Source organism: Anser cygnoides, chromosome 3 (genome assembly GCF_040182565.1).
Source record: "Anser cygnoides isolate HZ-2024a breed goose chromosome 3, Taihu_goose_T2T_genome, whole genome shotgun sequence".
NCBI classification, from domain to species: Eukaryota; Metazoa; Chordata; class Aves; order Anseriformes; family Anatidae; genus Anser; species Anser cygnoides.
In genome coordinates this window covers 79827927-79847023 of record NC_089875.1, presented here as the reverse complement: position 1 = coordinate 79847023, position 19097 = coordinate 79827927, and the positions used below count along the sequence as shown (strand labels likewise).

The 19097-nt window shown below is 42.1% G+C and overlaps 1 protein-coding gene across 4 annotated transcripts in view; it reads right to left on the bottom strand.

The window, feature by feature from the left end:
- The window catches only part of GPR63 (G protein-coupled receptor 63), a 29851-nt gene extending 11320 nt beyond the window's left edge, over positions 1 to 18531 (bottom strand). For 2 of the 4 annotated variants that reach the window (XM_066994507.1, XM_066994508.1), the window contains exons 1-2: positions 18143 to 18531; positions 1776 to 1861 (exon numbers count right to left, since the gene is read on the bottom strand). The gene's annotated coding sequence lies outside the window, so the exon portion shown is untranslated. Of the gene's footprint in view, positions 1 to 1775; positions 1862 to 2051; positions 3677 to 3722; positions 17945 to 18142 lie in introns of those variants that run through there. The other 2 variants (XM_013190885.3, XM_013190882.3) reach the window with 2 other exon arrangements.
- Between the last annotated feature and the right edge of the window lie 566 nt (positions 18532 to 19097).

The window sequence follows — 19097 nt, the reverse complement described above, 5'->3', positions numbered from 1 at the left end:
TCCTCACTTTTGGAACATGTACTCTCACCAATTCTTTTCACATGCAAAAAAGCTTCACACAATCACTTTTTTCCATTTCTGTACTGAAAATTACTGGGTATGCACATTTTCTCTCAACCAAGGTTCTCACTCGTATGCAACTTTCTTTTTATAGAACATAATAGACACAATTATTTCAATGAAGTACACACTTAAAGCTAAATACCACACAAATTTCATTCATCAAATATAATTACTGCTAGAACTATGGTGTCTGTTTTTAACAGTTTTTGAAGCTAAAAGGTAAATAATTTCCGTTCAAAATCTGGATAGCATGCTCAACCAGAAATAAATGATTCCATCTCACATGCAAAGACAACATCAGTCAAAACTGGTAACTCCAACACAGCCAAAACAGGGAACTTTTTACTTGTGAAAACAGTACCATAATAACAGTTGTGTTTGATGCAGATCAGAACATGCTATGAACTGCTGTCAAAATGTCCAATCATTTAATAAATTAAATCTATGTGCTAAAAGCAAGCATTTTTTCAGTACTGTCCAGTACCAAGGTTTGGCCCAGCATGCAGAAGCCATCATTCTTCAGAAACTTGAAGCTCTCAGTGCCTGATATGGTGAATCTCTTTCATGGGAATATTTCAAATGGTCACAAATGGGAACCTGCTGTATGTTTTAAAGCTGCCATTATTTTGAAGTAGAACTCTGCAAAAACAGTTTATGCAGCATAACCATAAAAAAGCAAAATACCCTTTTGGGAAGATAAATAAAGTCAAGAGCATGTATGAGGGTCACAGGCTTATTTTGTTTTTGAAAAAAAATATTTTGATAGAAAATACTCAAGTATGCACTTTCTGACACCCTGTTATTGAACAAGGCAGCCTGGAACATATTCCTGCTTCAATATGAGTTGAACATTTTTTCCTGTGCCATTAAGTAGAGGCAACAACATATTGCAGTGGAATCCTCTCTGATAAAGCCAATGCAAAGAATGAGTCAGAGCACAAATCAGCAGGGACAATGTTCTCTTACTCACCTAACTGTTCCTCCTGAAAGGAACCAGCAGTTTTCAGTTTTAATACCTATTTACATACCCTAAATTGAAACTAATCAACTACGCTGCATGAGTAGATGACCCACAAAACTACTCACAAGAAGCATTAGTTTAATTTAGGAAATTTTCTTCTCTTCCACTGTATAAACATTACTGCGGCAATTTTCAAAGGAAAGTATAGTGGGGAACAGCCACCTCTGCTTTGGGTCATTAAATACAACTAATTGCCCTCTTGAGGATATTTATTTCTATCTTAAATTCAGAGAGCCATTAACTGTCAAGAAATGCCAGCCATGCGAGTCATTATTACTGTTCAAAACCACAAATGTGAAAATGTAATTAATAATTTTATATTCTTAGCTCTTGGGAAAAATCATGTTCTCAATTTGTAGATCATGTGAAAGGACTTCTGCACTTCTAGATTAATTTCTAGTACTGCCACAGTACTCCCCCAACTCTTACCTTTCCCAGTAGTTCAATGGTCATATTAACCATACGTATGTTGAAGGGGTAACTTAATACTGTAGCACCTAGATGAACAGTAAACCCTGAAAATATTATTGAAAACATACTATTTTAATTTATATTTCTGCATAGTTAACATAAAACTAGCAAGCTGGAAGTTTCCTAAATGATTTGCTTCCTAAATTTTAGGAGTGGAACCTTTGACTATATATGTAATCACTACACATCAGTTTGACAAATAATAAAAAAAAAAGCATACCAATCCGTACAGTCTCCCATGAAGAACAGGAATCGTAAGTCATCCTGTGTTGTCCTGTTCAGCAAAGCATTCCTCTTCCAAATAACCTGTCCAAAAAAAAAAAAAACACCAAAGGTTGATTGCATATTTACAAACAAAGCAGAACAAGATCACAAAGAATAGCAACAGTTTCTCCTCTAATAAAACCTCATTTTTTTTTTATTTGGAGAGATAGAATACGCGGTGTCTCACAATGAAATACAGATCATGTGTCCCTATCTTGCAGGAGGTACAGACCTTAGGAAGGACAGCTTCATTACTCCAAAGAGATCCTCAGCTCTCTTAACTGCATAGAATTAAAATCTCAACATTTAATACCAAGATATTTCAGGACCAGAGTGGCATCTTGGTTTAGATTTCATTCAGATGCATAGAATTAATTTGGAAACAAGCGCACAGAAATTAGTTGCCGTAAGTCTTATTCAACCTCTTAAACTATGTACTTAGTCTAAAACACGAGGAACCTGATGTTGAGACCTCCAAAGCCTCTCATAAGAAATGTCATTTAAATTCACCGGGTGCTACTGAATGTCACAAAGAAGCTGAGTAAGTTTTCCAATGGCACAGATATCAGCATAACTATGTCAGAAAAACAAAAGGCAAGAAAACAAGTCTGGAGAGGAAGAACAAAGATGAACAAGCAATAAGAACAAAAGGATCTCAGCACTTGCTTTATATGCTCTAATACCAGTCAATCATCAGCTATCATCAGCCTCAAGTAGTTAAAAGCATTTCTGTAAAGTGGGCTACCACAGCTAAAAAACTGCATCTTCTATCGTGACACACCTGTTGTTAATTCAGATCACCAATTTTCAATGTAGTTTCTCTACATATACCCAGAAGGAAGCTAGAAAATTTCAGGGAGCCTTGAAAGCTGAGTATATGCCATACCAAAAGATCCCAATATGTATAAATATTGTTTATATATGAAAATCAAAAGAACAAAGACGTGGGACACTGATACTTTCTCTTTTTTTTTTTTTTTAAAAAAAAAAAGACTACACAACTTTTCATTTCTTTCAAAACATCGCCTCCACACTGGAGCAAAAGATTGCAGGAGCCTTCACAAACAAGCATCTAAATGCTGTACATGGGGGTTGGAGGACAAACCAGCCAATGAGTTGCCAAGGACCTTCAAAAGAAGAAGAATTTGTACTTGAAGACCCCTCATAACCTCCTGCTTCCTTCAGCAATTTGAGTGCTGAATTTCTGTATGTGCAACCAGCTTAACAGGGACTTCAAACATCCAAAATGTAAAGCCTGATTTGCCAGACTGACACTTGCTGAGAAAACTGCCTTCTGCAGAACAAACCCATTATCTAGCCACAATGGAAGTCAGCGTCTGAAAGATTTCCCTGACAAGCTATTAATATAAAATTATTTTACGTTAGCACAAAATTTGATCTTACTTTTATTCCACAGAACAATGTGGAAAGGAAGAAAAAAAAAAAAAAAAAAGGAAGTCCCAGATTTAATTATGTATAAAAGAGTGAAAATGCAACCATGAGATTATTTTAGACTTTCATCACCTGGTTTGTTCCATCTTTAGTGAGATAAGGATCACGAACTGTTAATCTTCCCTTTTAGTCTTTCTGAAGAGTCAAAAGTGAATAGCTTTGCCAGCAGGCAGAAGACTGCCAGGAACCTGGATGGACTGAATACAGCAACAACCTGCCAGATCTTCCCACCAGACAAGCACATTCTCTGGCGTAAGACTCATCTCTTCTACTTACGTGTTTACAGAAGGTATTTCCAACTCTCATTAAAAGCACCTCTAAAACCAATTTTGAGAAGCATCCAAAATATCACCATAAATGTCTTCCACTTCAGGCTTCCAAGCAGGGGAAAAAGTAAAGTAAAATTTAGGAAAGTTTTCCAGATTAAGTAGCCCGATGAACTTGCTCTTACCTGGGCAAGATGCTTTGGGTAGTTTTCTGTTGGCAGTCAGGGGTTAACACTGTTTCCAAATGACATTCCTTTTTTCCCCTCCCATTATAAATGATTAGTCAGGCTTTTTTTTTTTTTCTTTTTAAATGTGAACAGAGGGGAAAAGCTCTGTAATCCTACACAACCCCTCAATGAATTCAAGTGTAAGGACTCCAGTACCTGCACAGTTCTACTGAGAGAATTACCACTTCCATGAAATCAGCATTTAAAGCTGGCAGTGCTACCAAAAGGCCAGTCCTCACTTCATCATTCCCAAGCCCAGCTCCCCAGTCCTGAAGCACGAGGATTGATCTGGATTAAAACAGACCCTAGCAAGCAAATTGAACAGCTTCACATTTCTAGCCTGAAGCTGTAGCAATACACAGATCAAGGCATAAGACCGTGGCCCAGATTTGTCTGTATACTAAGAGGTTCTTACTAGAGAGCACACTCATGACAGAGCTGTGCCATCAGCGAGAGCTGTGCAAAACTTGTAAATACTGATGATCTTAGAGGAATTTGCATCTTACCAGGTCTAATTCAATTCCCCAAGCCAAGAGCTGTCATTTCCAAAGAACTAAAATTGCAGAACCAAAAGCACAGAGATCTAAGACACCATTAAACTTGTTTCCCACAAGCATTTGGATTACATTAAAGACTTTGCAACAGGTTAGAGAATGCCTCAATACTGCTGTGTTTTCAGTATACCATTGTTTTTCAAACGAGTCGTAACTTTCAACAAGTACTTTACTGACAGTTCTCTAAAGTTAGTTGCACCTCATCTACGGTCACTTAAAAAAAAAAGTTTTCTTAACATTTTCTTGTGATTTTAATTCAAACTTGATGCAAAATAAACTTAAGCGCTGAAAGCTTCCTTTCTCCCCCAAAAGGTCAGTCTATCAAAAGATTGTAGTTAAGTAAAAAAAAAAACTATTTCAGGTCATGAAAACAGTTGTCCTAAGGCTATTTTAGCTTTTCAACTACAGCAACTTCTGCAGTATACTCTCTAATTGAATGGAAGACTGATGTTTCATCTTCGTTTACCGTAGAGATCTAAAGGTTCCCTGTATTAAACTGCTCGCACCTCCTTTGCAGTGCCCCAGTACACGCAGGACGCTGTTGCACTCGGATCTGCTAACAGGGGAAAATGGATTTCCTTATTTGTTTTGGTAACAGCCCTTAGCACACACTTTTACTAAATCCTAAGGGCTTACCCAATTAACCTTTTAAAAACAGTAACCCGATCACCAACAGTATTTTATGCTGATGCAATTTATTAAGTTCTCTCTCCCACAAAAATATACCCAGTTTTGAAATAAAATGCAATCAATGAAAATTCATCTTTTTTATGGAAAGATGCAGAGACAGTAGTGGCAAAGTGATTAATATGACTGAAAAAATGTTACCAAGTTTGTACCCGCTTCACACTGTGCTGCCCATACCGAGATTTGGGTTAGTTCCTGAAGCAAAAGGGTCAGCCGTGATTATGTTTTTCCCACAGGAATTCAGCTCATGCTACAGCCAAGCTCTGATGCCGCCCAAGAGCCCTGCTGCTGTAACACAGATATTACGGATCTTGCCTCTTGGCTCATAGGGGAGACGCGTCAGTAGCAAGTTCAATGAAATGACAGAAATGTTGCTGCTTGCAGCATCCTACTCTGAGAGTACTCAAACTCTGTCAGAATAAGATTCAGTTGAAAACTAAAACCAGATTTAGTTTATACGCATATTTAAGTATTTTTATGTTACTTCTGTGTGTATGTATACTCATGTGCATGCATGCGTCTTTGATAGTTATTAACATCTCTATTCACCCAAAACCAAAAACGCTTAACACAACAAAATGCTTTAATAGTGGTTTGTGTATTTTTCCAGATTTACCCTATAATTTGTTGTGATAGTCTGGTTTAGTCTATTAAAGCAGTTACACATTGGGCCATTATCTTATTTTCCCTAAAATAGAATCAGACTAAAATCCTTAACTATTTTTAAACCATGTCATCTGATTGTTTTCATGGCTTCAGAGTAATTTTTGTCCAGTCAGCTGAAATAACCCTTTCAAGACAGCATATTTACCTCTGAGAAACAATCCTAGTTAGAAATCAGTCAACTCTGCTCATATTACAGATCTGAAAAATTGTTAAATTTAGAGTTCCCATTTGGACAGCTCTCAGGGTGAGATGACGTATTACAGACATTCAGATCCTGTGCAATACAGGCACAAACAACTTCTATACAGATGTGACAGGCAGGGCTTGCAAGCGTTCCATGCATCATGAACAAATTTAATTTTTAAAAAATATATATATCTACAAGCCAAAAATATCTAAATGAGCTGATGCAGTGATTTTTAAAACAGTTTTGTTTTAATGTAATAGAACAGACATTGTTTTTGTTTTTTAAATAACAATGCAAAGCAAGCAGATATGCTTATCAATTGAACAATTCAAATCTTTCGTAGGAACAACCTTTTTAAGTACCTTATAATTCCCTGTTACAAATAACTTTACAGATAACTGAGTGACTTTTGTAATACTCAGTGGTTTTGTGGTACTTAGGAACTGTTAAACAAACAGTACACCAAAACAGTTGTCTCACTGGATATAGTCACGGCAGTTCCCAGTCAACAAACCTCTTATTTTTCCATGGAAAAGCTCCTTCAGAAATTAAAGTGAGGGATTTTTACGCTATTTAAAACAAAATAAATATTAATAATAATAAACTACACAGAAAGTATTACCTCACAAGGCAGGAGTTACCCATTAAGTTATGCTGTCTTGTGCTTTGCTAGCTCAAGATCTTATTTCTCTACTTAACTGAAAGCTGTTTAAGTACGGTCAATTAACTCGTTTAGCAAATAATATTTAAGTGTTTCTTCAGTCACACATAAGTTCAGTTAGTTTCAGTTTCAATTTGAATCTGATCCTGACAAAATACCGCATGGAATTTATCATCTTGCACCTAAGATAACTCTAAATTGAGTGATAAACCTAAAACAATTTCTAATTTGATTATGACTACTCAGAAACCGCTCACAAATTCAACCACGAGACTTGTAGCAGGTTTTTAAAACAGCAAAATACACTGACTAAGTTATGGAAGAGATGTATAGGAAAAAAAATGTAATGACATCCATCAAGACAGACCAGGAAATGAGATTCTGGCCTTTGTGCTATACATAAATCTCTTTATAATCCCTAAAATATCTATCATGTTGGAATTAACATTATTCAGACATCAAAAAGGATGCATATAAAATCAAAAGTGATGCTCCTCCTACACTTCCAAGACCAAAAAAAAAAAAAAAAGGAATCTAAACTACTGAGAAAGATAATTTTCAAGGATTCTGTACCAGCATGCTACAGAAGGCATCACAACTGTCAATTAACATGTAATTTTTCTGCCTTCCTTTGGAACTGATTTAAAGTACGTATTTTTGTCAGATCTTATTTCTCTCAAAAAGACTTTCCTGCTCCACATGTAATAGTGAAGCTTCTATTAGCAGCTCTCCAGCTCTCAGAGCTGGCTAAAAATAACTTCTATAAATGGTTTTGCTCATCAAATCATTATTGCTTTTCCATTTAAATTTTTGTTGAATTTAACATATTTCTACGAAATCTAATAAAAGCCAAAACTGTTTGCTACACATCATCATTCTGTTTACACCAGAAAAGATTCACTTTAACAAGACTTGTTCCAGCACACCTTGATACTTTATGGTACTTTTACTTTAGTTCTCGTCCAAGTTCAACCAACTAAGAGCCACAATTAATCCTTCAGGGCAGTTTCATCTGGCTTGCTGTCTTCTTCCTACTATCTCGCTTCCTAAAGGCACTTTGCAACAACAGTTAAGGTGATCTACAGTATGCTCCTTGTTGCTAGCTTTCTCACGGGTCCTAGGGCTCCTTCCACCACACAACAGGCAAACAAGTTAGCAGGAGATGAGAAAGGCTTCCAGGGAAGAGGCAGTGGATCCTTCAGGGAGCAAACACACACCGGAATAATTAATCTGGCTCAACCCTAAAGCCCCTCAGAAAAGGCATAACTAAAGAGGAAAAGTCATGCTGTACGCTCTTTGATAGCTGGATTCTGTTCCTGGCTACTGACTGCAGCGATAAGGCAGTGACAGATACTGATCCATACGCAGCCTGATGGCACTCCCATCAACGCAATAAATCCTGTCATACAACAAACAGGCAAGGAAAGGCTCCAGTGTACTCAGTGCCATCTCCCCAGTGACCTCTGCTGCCTACCTGGCTGAAGAGACCGGACATACTCCTCTCCAGTGTCCTCTAAATAACAGTTTTAACACTGCAGGCTGAAGAGGTTTAGCACTGCTGGAACACTGACTCATTTTCCGGAATGTGTTTTATTGCAAACAATTTCATTTCAATTCAGAAAACATAGAATGGTAATTCTACCAACCGCATGTATATACTTTAAATCCTTCCTCAGCCTTCCATTTCCTATTTAGCTCACAAACCATCTTTGCTTGGCAAGTTCTTGTAGTTTCTAGTCTTACAATGAGCTTTTCAGATCTCCTCTTTTCATTACAGAAATACTTAGTACAAGTTTCTGAATCTCTACAGACTCAACCAGTGCCTGCTCACCTCCCAGACCTCTTATTTTTCTTCTTCTTAAACAAAAACAGCTTGTAAAACACTTACATGTTTTCCCATCTTGAATAGATATGCCCCATAAATAATATGTCCGAGTAAAGTTATAACCACTTGCTCAAATGCTTTATCCATGTATGCACAGGATACAACTTCAAATCAGCAGAGCAGGCTCTTGCTAGGTATTTGTGCTGCCCTTCGCTACCTACCTACTTGCTTTGGACAGCTTTTTTTGAAAGTGGGCACAAGTCTAAACACACCCTGTCTGGATGCAGACTGCTCCTTCCTCTTATCTTGAACCACGGCTCACAAAGTGCTGAGAAAGCGGGTACCACTGGCTACCCAAGTATTTCAGAGCTTCCGATCTCATCAGGCTCGCAAGGAAGGGACTTTAACTGCAGGAGCACAAGGCACTTAAGAGTAAAGCAAGCAATGCGAAACAAGCACAAGGATCTAAAGTTACTGACTCTTCAGTTACCACCTTGGTTAAGTGGGAGGGGAAGGACCCACATCCCATTATACCCTTTTAAAAGTGTGAGGTCCGCAAGTATTTCAGGCTATTCAGAACTCCTCCTGCCCTCCCCTTGTCCAGTCAGTCCATCTTACCAACGGCAGTGGTTGCTCAGTAAAATATATATGCTTTACTACTTATACACGAAGTTCCAGATTTGTAACTTCTTCAGGTCCACAGCAGCTCTGCTTTTTCCTATGTACTTGGCATAATCTCATCTTATTTCATAGTCCCAGTTTTTCAGGAGGACCATGCTGCTGCCAGGTCTTTTTTAGATCATTATCTGTGGAGCAGTAGTTTTAATGATTATTTTAGGATCTACTTTACTTACAGCTTTTGTCCATTTTCTAATTTTAATAGCAATTTTTTGTTCAGTGACCCACACACCAGGTGGTCTGAGTGGGAATTTAAGCTACCTTTTGTAAATACTAACAAAGCAATGAAAATTAACGAAGCGTAAAACGCAGGAAATTAACTTCTCATCGCATCAATTTATCTACCCACCTAAATGAGTTTAAAATACCAGCTTCGAGCAGTCTGATGTTCTAGGGACACTCAGCTGCCACTTCATTTATAGTCTGTTTCCTTAGCAACATTATAATCCATCTGGCTGCAGAAAGCTAAATTCCTAAACCATATCCTCCTGTACACCGGAAATAGCCTCAGAAGCATTCAGATTTTAAATAGCACCCAGTCATCATGATTAGCGAGCATATAAATGAAGCCAAAAGGCAGTAACGTTCTTAACACACACACACAGCTCTCTCCACGCTCGAGCTTGAGTAAGTGATTCACGTACTGAGAATGCACACAGGCTTTCGACTCCCAGGTGTTACAACAGCATCCCTTCCTCAGCACTGCTACCCGAAGCAAAGCTCCTGAAGACCCAAGTCCCTTGCTCTGAGAGGGAAAGACCTTGCGCGTCTTCTTCCAGCAAGTGTCAGAAATGGGAACACTTCCCCCATCCTTGTGCCACCAGGCCCAGCTAGAGGATTCTGAAGGAGCCTTCGTACAAGGTCAATATGTTCTCTTCAGACTTCTCTATCAGAAGTAATATGAAAGGCCTGGGATGCAATACTGTTGACAGCAACCAACAAAACCCAGGGAAAGCTAATCACATTACACAGGATTGCTACTTGTCTTAAAACACTTACCCTTCAGGGTTTTTTTTTGCATCTAGAACTAAAACTATCATCAGTAAACACTAAAATAAGAATCTAGTCCCCAACAGCAGCATTTACTCATTGTATAGAACCCAAGAATGATAAATATGCGTTTTTTCACCATTTTCATTGTGTACTTAGGAATGCAACCTGTGTCACACACTCTCTAAATCCTCTCTGTGGTGGGAAAAGCACGTCCAGTGGAGCACCCCATGCTGACTGGTCTCTTCTGGGAGCAGAATCAGTTGTGGTTCTCTGTTACTTGCAGGTTTACTTTAATATGAAGGCTACACATTTGCAGCATTTATGTCAGAGACTATGTCAGCACGGGTGTCTTGTATTAGAAGCAGAAAGCGCTGTCCAGCTGTGTGATGATCCTTAGTGCGTTCCACAGCCTCAGGCTAGCCCACAAAACAGCTCCTATCTCATGTGGATCCAGCTCATCCCTAATCTGTGACTCAAGACAAGTCTTTCTCACAGTGTTTTTCCAGCGCTTGCTGAAGTAATTTGCTATGCGTAGTCACCCCAAAACCTTTTGATAAGATATGAATATTCACGAGAACCAATTCTGAGATTGGAGGGGAACTAGAAATTCAGCTTGGCTACATCAGTGCAAAGATGAAACTGAATACCGCCAGAGCATCTTCCCCCAGGATGAAGGGACACAACTTTACATAACCGAATGCATCTCACATGCATACCATTTTGCACAAATTTGGCAACACCAACCTGTAAATTAAATTCAGTTCTAACCTAGCAGGCAAGCTCATCGGTTACGTACACAGAGGGAACAACTTCATTGCCTGCATCTCACAAAGGCTCACCAACAGTGAGCTGGTGGTCTCTAACCCACAAAACAGTTTTGCCACACAGTGAACCATTTCAGCGACAACGCTACCGCAGCTTTGCCTGCCCACACCGTGTGGTGGTGGCGGAACACAAGTCCGTATTGCCTGATCCGCTGACAACCACCGAAGAGAGATTTCTCTTTCATAAATCGGGACTCTCCTCTGGTGAGGAGCTGAGCAGTGCTTCTCACTGCCATTCACCAGCTTGCATTCCTGTAGGAATACTTAATGCAGTAGCACCTACTCCAGACTCCCAACGTTTCCCTCGAAGAACACTGCAGCAGGGATACACTTACATAAGTTCTTCTTATGGGAAGTCTGCTTGGAAGAGTAACTGCAAGTTCAGTCCCACCTGACTGTCGATTACAACCAACATTTCCTAGATGCTTTGGTGGTGGCTGGTTCCAAGAGAGAACGAAACAGGGCTGACCGTCAGACAGAAGCAATGCTGGCTCTTCCTGGCTTTTCTCCCATGCGAGGGAAGCAATGGGTCAAGTGCCCAAACATCAGTCTAAAATCACTTATGCATTCAAACACTTCTATGCTACATGAGCGACCACGAGTTCTCAGGAGATGGTCTATCAATCATAGATTAACTGACGGATACAGTTCATTAAACTCATTCTTTGAATATGTTTTCAAAACGCCTATAATCTTTTCACTATGTGGATGACAGCTGTTTGAAACACTTAGGGCCTGGCTTTGTAGCAGCCCCCAGACCGAGCAGCGAACTGGGCAGGCCTTTGGGCAGCGTCTGGCAACTGCGTTACGTGCTCACCAGTACAAACACCCAGCTCACCATCGTAGGGTGGTCTGCTCCCTCAGCAGTGTTTGCTTCTCCCCCAGCCCCCGTTTCCTTCCTACTAGACTGATCTCACCTAATTTCAACAGAGCTCTGAAGTAATCACATCAGCTTGGCCCGCAATCAGACAGAACATGAACTTCTGGAGAGCAAAATTCATCTAAACTAAAACAGATAGCCGAAAACAATAATCTTGTTTCTTAAGAATGCTGTGTACGAATGCCACATCTTTATGTTTCTACATCTGTCTGCACGCGTCTGCACTGTCTGAACCAACTGCTTCAGATGTATGCTTCCGTGCAACTGCTGCATAATGCTTGATAGGTGCATGCCTCCCAGGAACAGAGACAGCCTTTGAGAACGGCAGGGAAACCTGAGGGAATTATATGGGGACTACAATTTCTGCCTTGCTGGTGATATCTAGAAGCACAGCACCGCATTGCCAACGTGCTGAGGGGATGCTTTTTCAAGTCTATCATTTGTGGTGGCTGTGAACCACACGTGTAATCCAGCTGGTTTGGATCTAGCGGTTTAACAGCAGAAGCGCTATTACCTGAGACTTTATGCTTTGATATTTCTAGGAAAGATATATGCAGCCCAAACTTGCCTTCTTATCAAAACGATGGGAATGGGGAGAGAAAAGGCTCTGAACTTTCCTCATCCAGAGCTCTCAGCCCCATCCCTGTGCTCACACAACAAATGCGATGGAAATTTCTTATGGCAGATGTCCTGATACCAGTACAGCATAGTACAACCTCTGCCTGTTATAAATACTCCGAACATGTTATTGTGAGTCAGCATTAAATATTGCCAAATTTGTTTCAAATGCCACCTCCTTATCATAAATGACACACTTGGAGCCTGAGCAGACACGCTGAAGATGTGGTACTGTGACGGATGGAATTAATTTCTCAGCTCTATCGACTCACAAACCCTTCAAATCAGAGATAAGGCAAGAGGTGGGAGGCCCCACTGCTACTCAGTTCATTTTGCACTGAAAATAAACAGGTAGCTCCTCTCCAGGCCACACAAAAATTTGTCCAGAGCCCTCAATACAAGCATACAAAGGTCTGGGGTATTAGTGAGTACTTTTGGGGAAAAGCAAAGTGCAAACACACTCTTTTGATGTTTCATGGTGTGTCTTTGGCTAGACGTAGGAAGGTTGGAATTTGGTTCGGAGGTTTTTACTTTGTGACATGAAACAATTTTGGTAGTAATGGGAAGCGCAGTAAATTTGGATACAGATCCTTTGAAATAATTATCTGCCTTTAGAGTTAATACAAATTATAAAGGCTATGCACATAGACTTAGTGATAAAGGAATCAGAAGATCACGAACACATTATGTGCATCTACTTCTAAAACACATCCACAAAAAGCATGCAAGACTCCAGAAATGTTTCAAGAAAATTCAGAAGTGACAACTGACAGAAGTTTCTAAATCAAAATGAACAAGTAATAAAAGGCTTGTTGGAATAACATCTACTGAAGATACGAATTTAATCAGCACATAATATCATGTGTTTTCAAATTACTTTTCAAGTCTGACAAAAAAAAAGTAATCTATTTTTCACAAGACATCACACCCTCTTTTCTATCATTACACACAATGAACCTTGTACAATCCTTTGAAAGGGATAATTTTGTGAATTATACTACTGATGCAGAAAACTTGCATCGATAACTATTTCTAAGTAGTATCAGGTATCAAGTTCTAAGACAGCTTTAGAAAGACAGAAGTATTATTTTTTAACTTGCATTAGAAATACACCTTCTCCCGATCTGTTGCAAAGTTTTCCCCACGTTTTCAAAGCAACGCAAACCAAACATCTTCTGTTTGTGAAGTTTTTCCTGTAAATCTGCATCTAGCACAGTGCTGTTCTTAAAATGGGGAGACAACTTGCACAAAACAGTAAGGTCATGAAGATAACATATTGCTCCTGAAGAACAGAGATAACACTGCCATAGAAGCACACATTAAAATTAATTATTACACATTCAGGGTTGTAAATAAGGCATATGACTGTATATTGAATAATGACAAGAAAATTAAGAACTGCAAAGGTGCTCACTAAGGATTAACGTTGAGTAAACGTAGCTGTCCTAAAAGGTGGACAGCAAGGCTAGAAGAGCCATCAGGACTCTCACTGCACTAAGCAGAGAGTATAATTCAACGCAGAGAGCATAATTCAACCATAGGTGGGATAAAACACTTTCTGGACAAGCTTATTTTTCTCCACTGACCATACAGGTGCCTGGAAGGCTAGTTGAGACTACCTCAGAGTTACCACAGTCCACAGATTATTTCCAATTTCCCCAGAAAGGTAGCCTGTTGTCACTGGGTTTCAATTTGCTGTGCAGGAGTCCATAAACCTAATGAGGTTGGAAAAAAATAAAAAATAAAACACAGTACAAGCTAGCTAGCTTTTAGAAGCTCACGTTGAAGACTTAGATTTACCTCCTAAAGCACCAGCATCTATTCACTGCCCACAATGACGCAAGCACCTGCTGGAAAACACAATGCATGATCACGTGGGAGAAAGAAATGAGAAACTTCAAGGAGACTAGCGGGCTGCAAACTAGATTAGGATAAAATATTCTAACTGCCCAATTAAAACGACCAGCAACCAGAAATTATATATGAAATCAACCAAGGGAAGAATCCGGCAGAAAAACGCAACAAGCAGCTGGCCAACAAGACAGCCCAGAAGAAACAGGGCAGTAAGGGTAAAATATCGTGGGGAAAACAACAGTAAGTTCACCAGACAGCATTGCCCTGCAGACAACAGAACAGGAACCAAACCCCAAAGTTTCACCACCCTCTTTAAGTCAGCAATATTATATTATATAAGAATTGTGAGATACCATGGGATAATTCAGATACTCATCTTTATAACCCTTATATAAAGCATCCTATTTCCCTTCATTATTAATCCATGCATGAATCAAAAACGACTGCTACAAGCTCAGGTAGTTAAAGCCTGAACTGGCATCTACAGGTTCTAAATCTGCCAAGAGCATAGGAAGTGATCATAGATACCCCACTAAAAAAACACTTAACTTGTTTCCATTTGCTTTAGGGATGGAAAAAAATGCAAGAAATACACACCCATAAACAATGTTAAAAAAAATAAGCACTAGTAAGGTTTGAAAGTCAGCCTCTCAAGTCTTGAGAAGTAACAGTTATGGAACTTTAATTAAACGCCACGACACAGCCTTTAATTACATGACTAAATACTATTTACCCACACAGAATCCAACTTCCTTCGGAAGGCCCAGCACTTGTATTCTCCACAATTATTGTGTGTTACCATGTCGTATTTACTCAACACAGTTCAAACCTTGCATTAGTAACTCCAAGGAGGAGAAAATCAAGGAAGAGATGCAAAAATCATCCGCTAATTTTGGCTGCCTGATTTTAGATGGTAAATGCTCTGAAAAAAGCTCTATCCTAGATAGCATAAAGCATAGCTCCCAAAGCCCATATCACCAACACTTCATAGCTTTAAATTTTCAAACACTTATGTGCTTATGTGGTCTGAACAACGTTCTTTTAAACACGGCTTGTGTATAATCTACATCTAGATTGAGGTAAATTAGGTTACAGTTATGCAAGAGATTTCTCTAAGTGCCATTCAAACCAGTGGGGGGACTCCCAACACTTCAACACATGCAGGAGTGTAAATATCTTACTGAATCAGTGCTTCTACTCAGAGGGAGAAGAAAAGGAAAGCTCGCCTTTCTCCTAAAGTACATGTTGAAATGTCTCAATGTTGAGATTAATATTTTGTAAATTTCCATTCAAATGGAATTGAACGGAATTTCACTGAGACCTCAGCTTAAACCACCTGTTTGGGAAAGTACTTAAAAGCATATACCAAGTCCCATCGCACATGTAAGGTTTAGGTAATGTTTAAGCAATATCCACAGCTGAAAATGAGGCAACTGAACATTTTTCCTGCTTAACTTTGAACTGCACTACCAGCTAGGTTAGTAAAAAAAGAGCTGCTAGCAAATGCACAGAGAAAATACACCTTTCTGTTAAAGTATTTTGTATGTCTATGAGAGAGAGCGTGACCTGACAGATCCGTTTTCAACCTGAGATTCTAATTCTAGGTTCTATGACCGAGATTCCTTAGACAAGTGGTCACTCTTCCTCTTGCCTCACTTTCCTAATTTGTAACAATTAAGTTTGATATCTTTTAGATTTGCTTGGAAAATTACTTTTTAAGACTATTACAAGAGATTACCTGGACATATCAGTACGCCAAAATCAAGTACAGTGTAAAATATAACACTTATACTAGCACCATTTCATTACAGAACCAAACTATGAGATACTACAAAACTGTGAACAAATCCACACATTTACAGAATGCTATGAAGTACGCAGGCTTTGTTTGCAAATTCAGTGACAAAAAAAAGAGACAGCAAGCATGGCTGGGGTCCAAAAGATTGATTTTAAACATCTAGTCTAACAGTTTTAACAGGCTAGTGCTCTCTCCAGGCATCTAAAAGTAAATAATCTTCTCTAGAGCATTTTAGAAAGTTACTTGCTCTGATCCTTTTAGCAAAGTGATTAGGAAAACATCCTAACAACGTGCCGTGGATGCACTGACATCTGGCCACTGGGACTGCTCACGGGCAGATGCTGTCCTGGGGAACGGTCCCAAACAAGCAGAAGGAAGCTGTGTAGGCCTTGCTCCTGCCCTGACAACCTTTCCCTTTGGGGCAAGTGGGAAGGCTGCCCAACCTGCACCTACTCCCTCTGCACCCACCCGTACAAGTGGAGAAAGAAGCGGCCCTGGCAGTTCTCAGCAGAAAAGTGGTATTTAATAGTGTCCGAGCTCCTGGATGCAGGCAAATTAGACCACAGTGACTGAGCACAGAGTTAAGAAAGACCACTTCCAGCATTACCGACAGCCCAAGCCCACGCCAGCAAACCCAGCAATGCTGGGAACCATCCCTGGGCAATGCAACTTGCTCGGTCACGCCGAGTGCCCAGCTGCTAAGGCCAGCACGGGGTGCTTCTCGCACAGGCCACCACAGCTCCCCCACACAATTCTTGGACATGACTTGGGCTCAGCACAGCCCAGGGAACAGTCCCTACCACTTGTTCATATTCAGCTACCCTGATCGGGAAGGTAGGAGAGGCTAAGCAGCACTGACAAGGGCAACTGGCTTCAGGACCAGAGAACAACCACGGGTACGTTTAATTAACTGGCAGAGAAATGGAGGTAGCATCTCTGAGCTTTATCTGCTGTTACTCTTAGAGAATGATTTTAAATGTCAAATGCCATTAAGTACACAAAAATTATCTATCTACATATAGTAGTACACAAGAATTAAAAATGAGCTCATTTCGGCTTGTTCCTGTTTCCTTGGCTTGTTCCTTGCACGTGATCTACTGACATCCACGGCCTCATCTTATTTTCTTCCACTTAACAAAAAAAAAGTTCTATACATCTGATATGCCCTCTTACGGTAAGGCCACCCCCTAATAAATGAGTCATGCACAACAGCGTAAGAAGACGGGTTTCTGAGGGACGATCATCTGGCAGTAAATATTTCTAACAAAAGTTATTTAGAAATGATAATTCTACTAATTACCACTCATTACCAAATCTGCTTCTGTAGATGAAAAATATAATTACAAGTGAATCAATTATGTTATCCTGGAAACTTGGCTACAGCAATGTTGGCAAATACATTTTCACAACAGGTAACGGCGCAAAAACAACAGCAAAAATACATTTGAGAGCTGTCAGCAGACAGCTGTTCTGTGTAAGTAATACTCTCTGAAACATCTTTACAGTTTCAGGTAGCTAGAAACGGTCTGTTTAACCTGTACAAAGCTGTCCCTTTTACAATTGAGTTCGACAGCAATTTTGTTTTAACCATCCTCTTGGGCTCGGATCGTAACCTCGCTGAGGCCATTTGGGCTGTGCGTGTCACCACCACCTGCCTCTGCACGCACATCCCATTTTCCTCAAAAAGTGTTTTTACTGTTTGCGAGGGAAACTTCATCGCACGCTTTAACTATTTCAGCCTGCGCTGTATTATGACTTTTAAAAGCCAAGTATGCAGAAGACCTCGCTGAAAAGAGCGCACTCGTTGCAAAATAGCTGGCATTTGAAGCGAGGCGCTTCTTTTTGCCACAGGAGCGCCTCCCGCAGCGGGAGCACCATGTGCCTACGGGACACCGGCCACGCCAGCGGCGGGTCCCGGCTGATCGCAGACTTTTGCACGATTAGGACGGGAAGGCGACAGCGGGCAGCTCCCCGCCGCCCCGGGCAGGACAGGGCAGGGCGAGGCCAGCCCCCGGCGGCCGGCACCGGGCCGGAAGCGCCGCTCCCGCCGTGCCGAGGCCCCGCCGCCGCCGCCGCCCCCCCCCCCCCCGGGACCCCCGCCGGGCCCCCGCTGCGCCCCCCGGGGAGGGCAGAGCCCCCTCGCCTCGCCTCACCTCGCAGCGTGGCCGGCGCCCTGCGGAGCCCCGGCCTGAGCCCATCCCTGCGGGAAGTTCCCTGCCATCGCAGCGGCCGGGGGGAACAAAAGCTTCGAAGCCGGCAGCAGGAGGAGGAGGAGGAGGAGGAAGGGCAGCGCAGGCAACAGAGCGAGGGGCATCGCTCGCCCGCGGCGCCGCTGCCCCTGCCCGCCGACACCACCGCGGAGGGCAGCCCGCTCAGCGCCGCCTCCCCATTCGCTCCGGCGGCGGCTCGGCTGCACGGGCAGCGCCGAGGAACCGCCGGAGCCAGGGGCGAGCGGGCGAGCCAGCGCCTCCCCGCCTGCCCTGCCTGCCCGCCCGCCCGCCTGCCCTGCCCGCCGGCAGCCTCCCCGCGGCCGCCCGCCCGCCCGTGTCCCGCTCGCCGCAGCGCCGCCGAGCCCCGCCCGCGCCTCCGCCCGCCCGCGCCGCGGCTCCGCCTGCCGGGGCTCGGCGCACGCTCCGGCCCGGCCGAGCCGCGGCTCCCGGCGGCTGCACGGCGCTCCCCGGCGGAGCGGAGCCGCCCCCGGACCGCCCCCGGGCGGAGAGGGGCCCGCCGCCGGGCGTGGGGTTGGGGGGGGGGGGGGATGGAGGTGCTGGGGTGGTGCGGGCAGGGGGTGTGGGTGCGGAGGAGCCTCCTGCCAGGCAGGGGCAGCGGCAGGGTGTGCGCCTTGGGGTGCTGTTACTGCAGCCCTTGTGTATGTGGAGGGAAGATTAATAATAACGTGCAATCACAGAGCTGGAAGGGACCCACAAGGATCACTGAGTCCAACTCCTGGCTCCACACAGGACCACCCAAAAACCAGGCCATGTGTCTGAGAGTGCTGTCCAAACACTTCTTGAGCTCTGGCAGGCTCGGTACCATGACCGCTGCCCCGGGGAGCCTGTCCCAGTGCCCGACCACCCTCTGGGTGCAGAACCTTTCCCTAACCCCCAT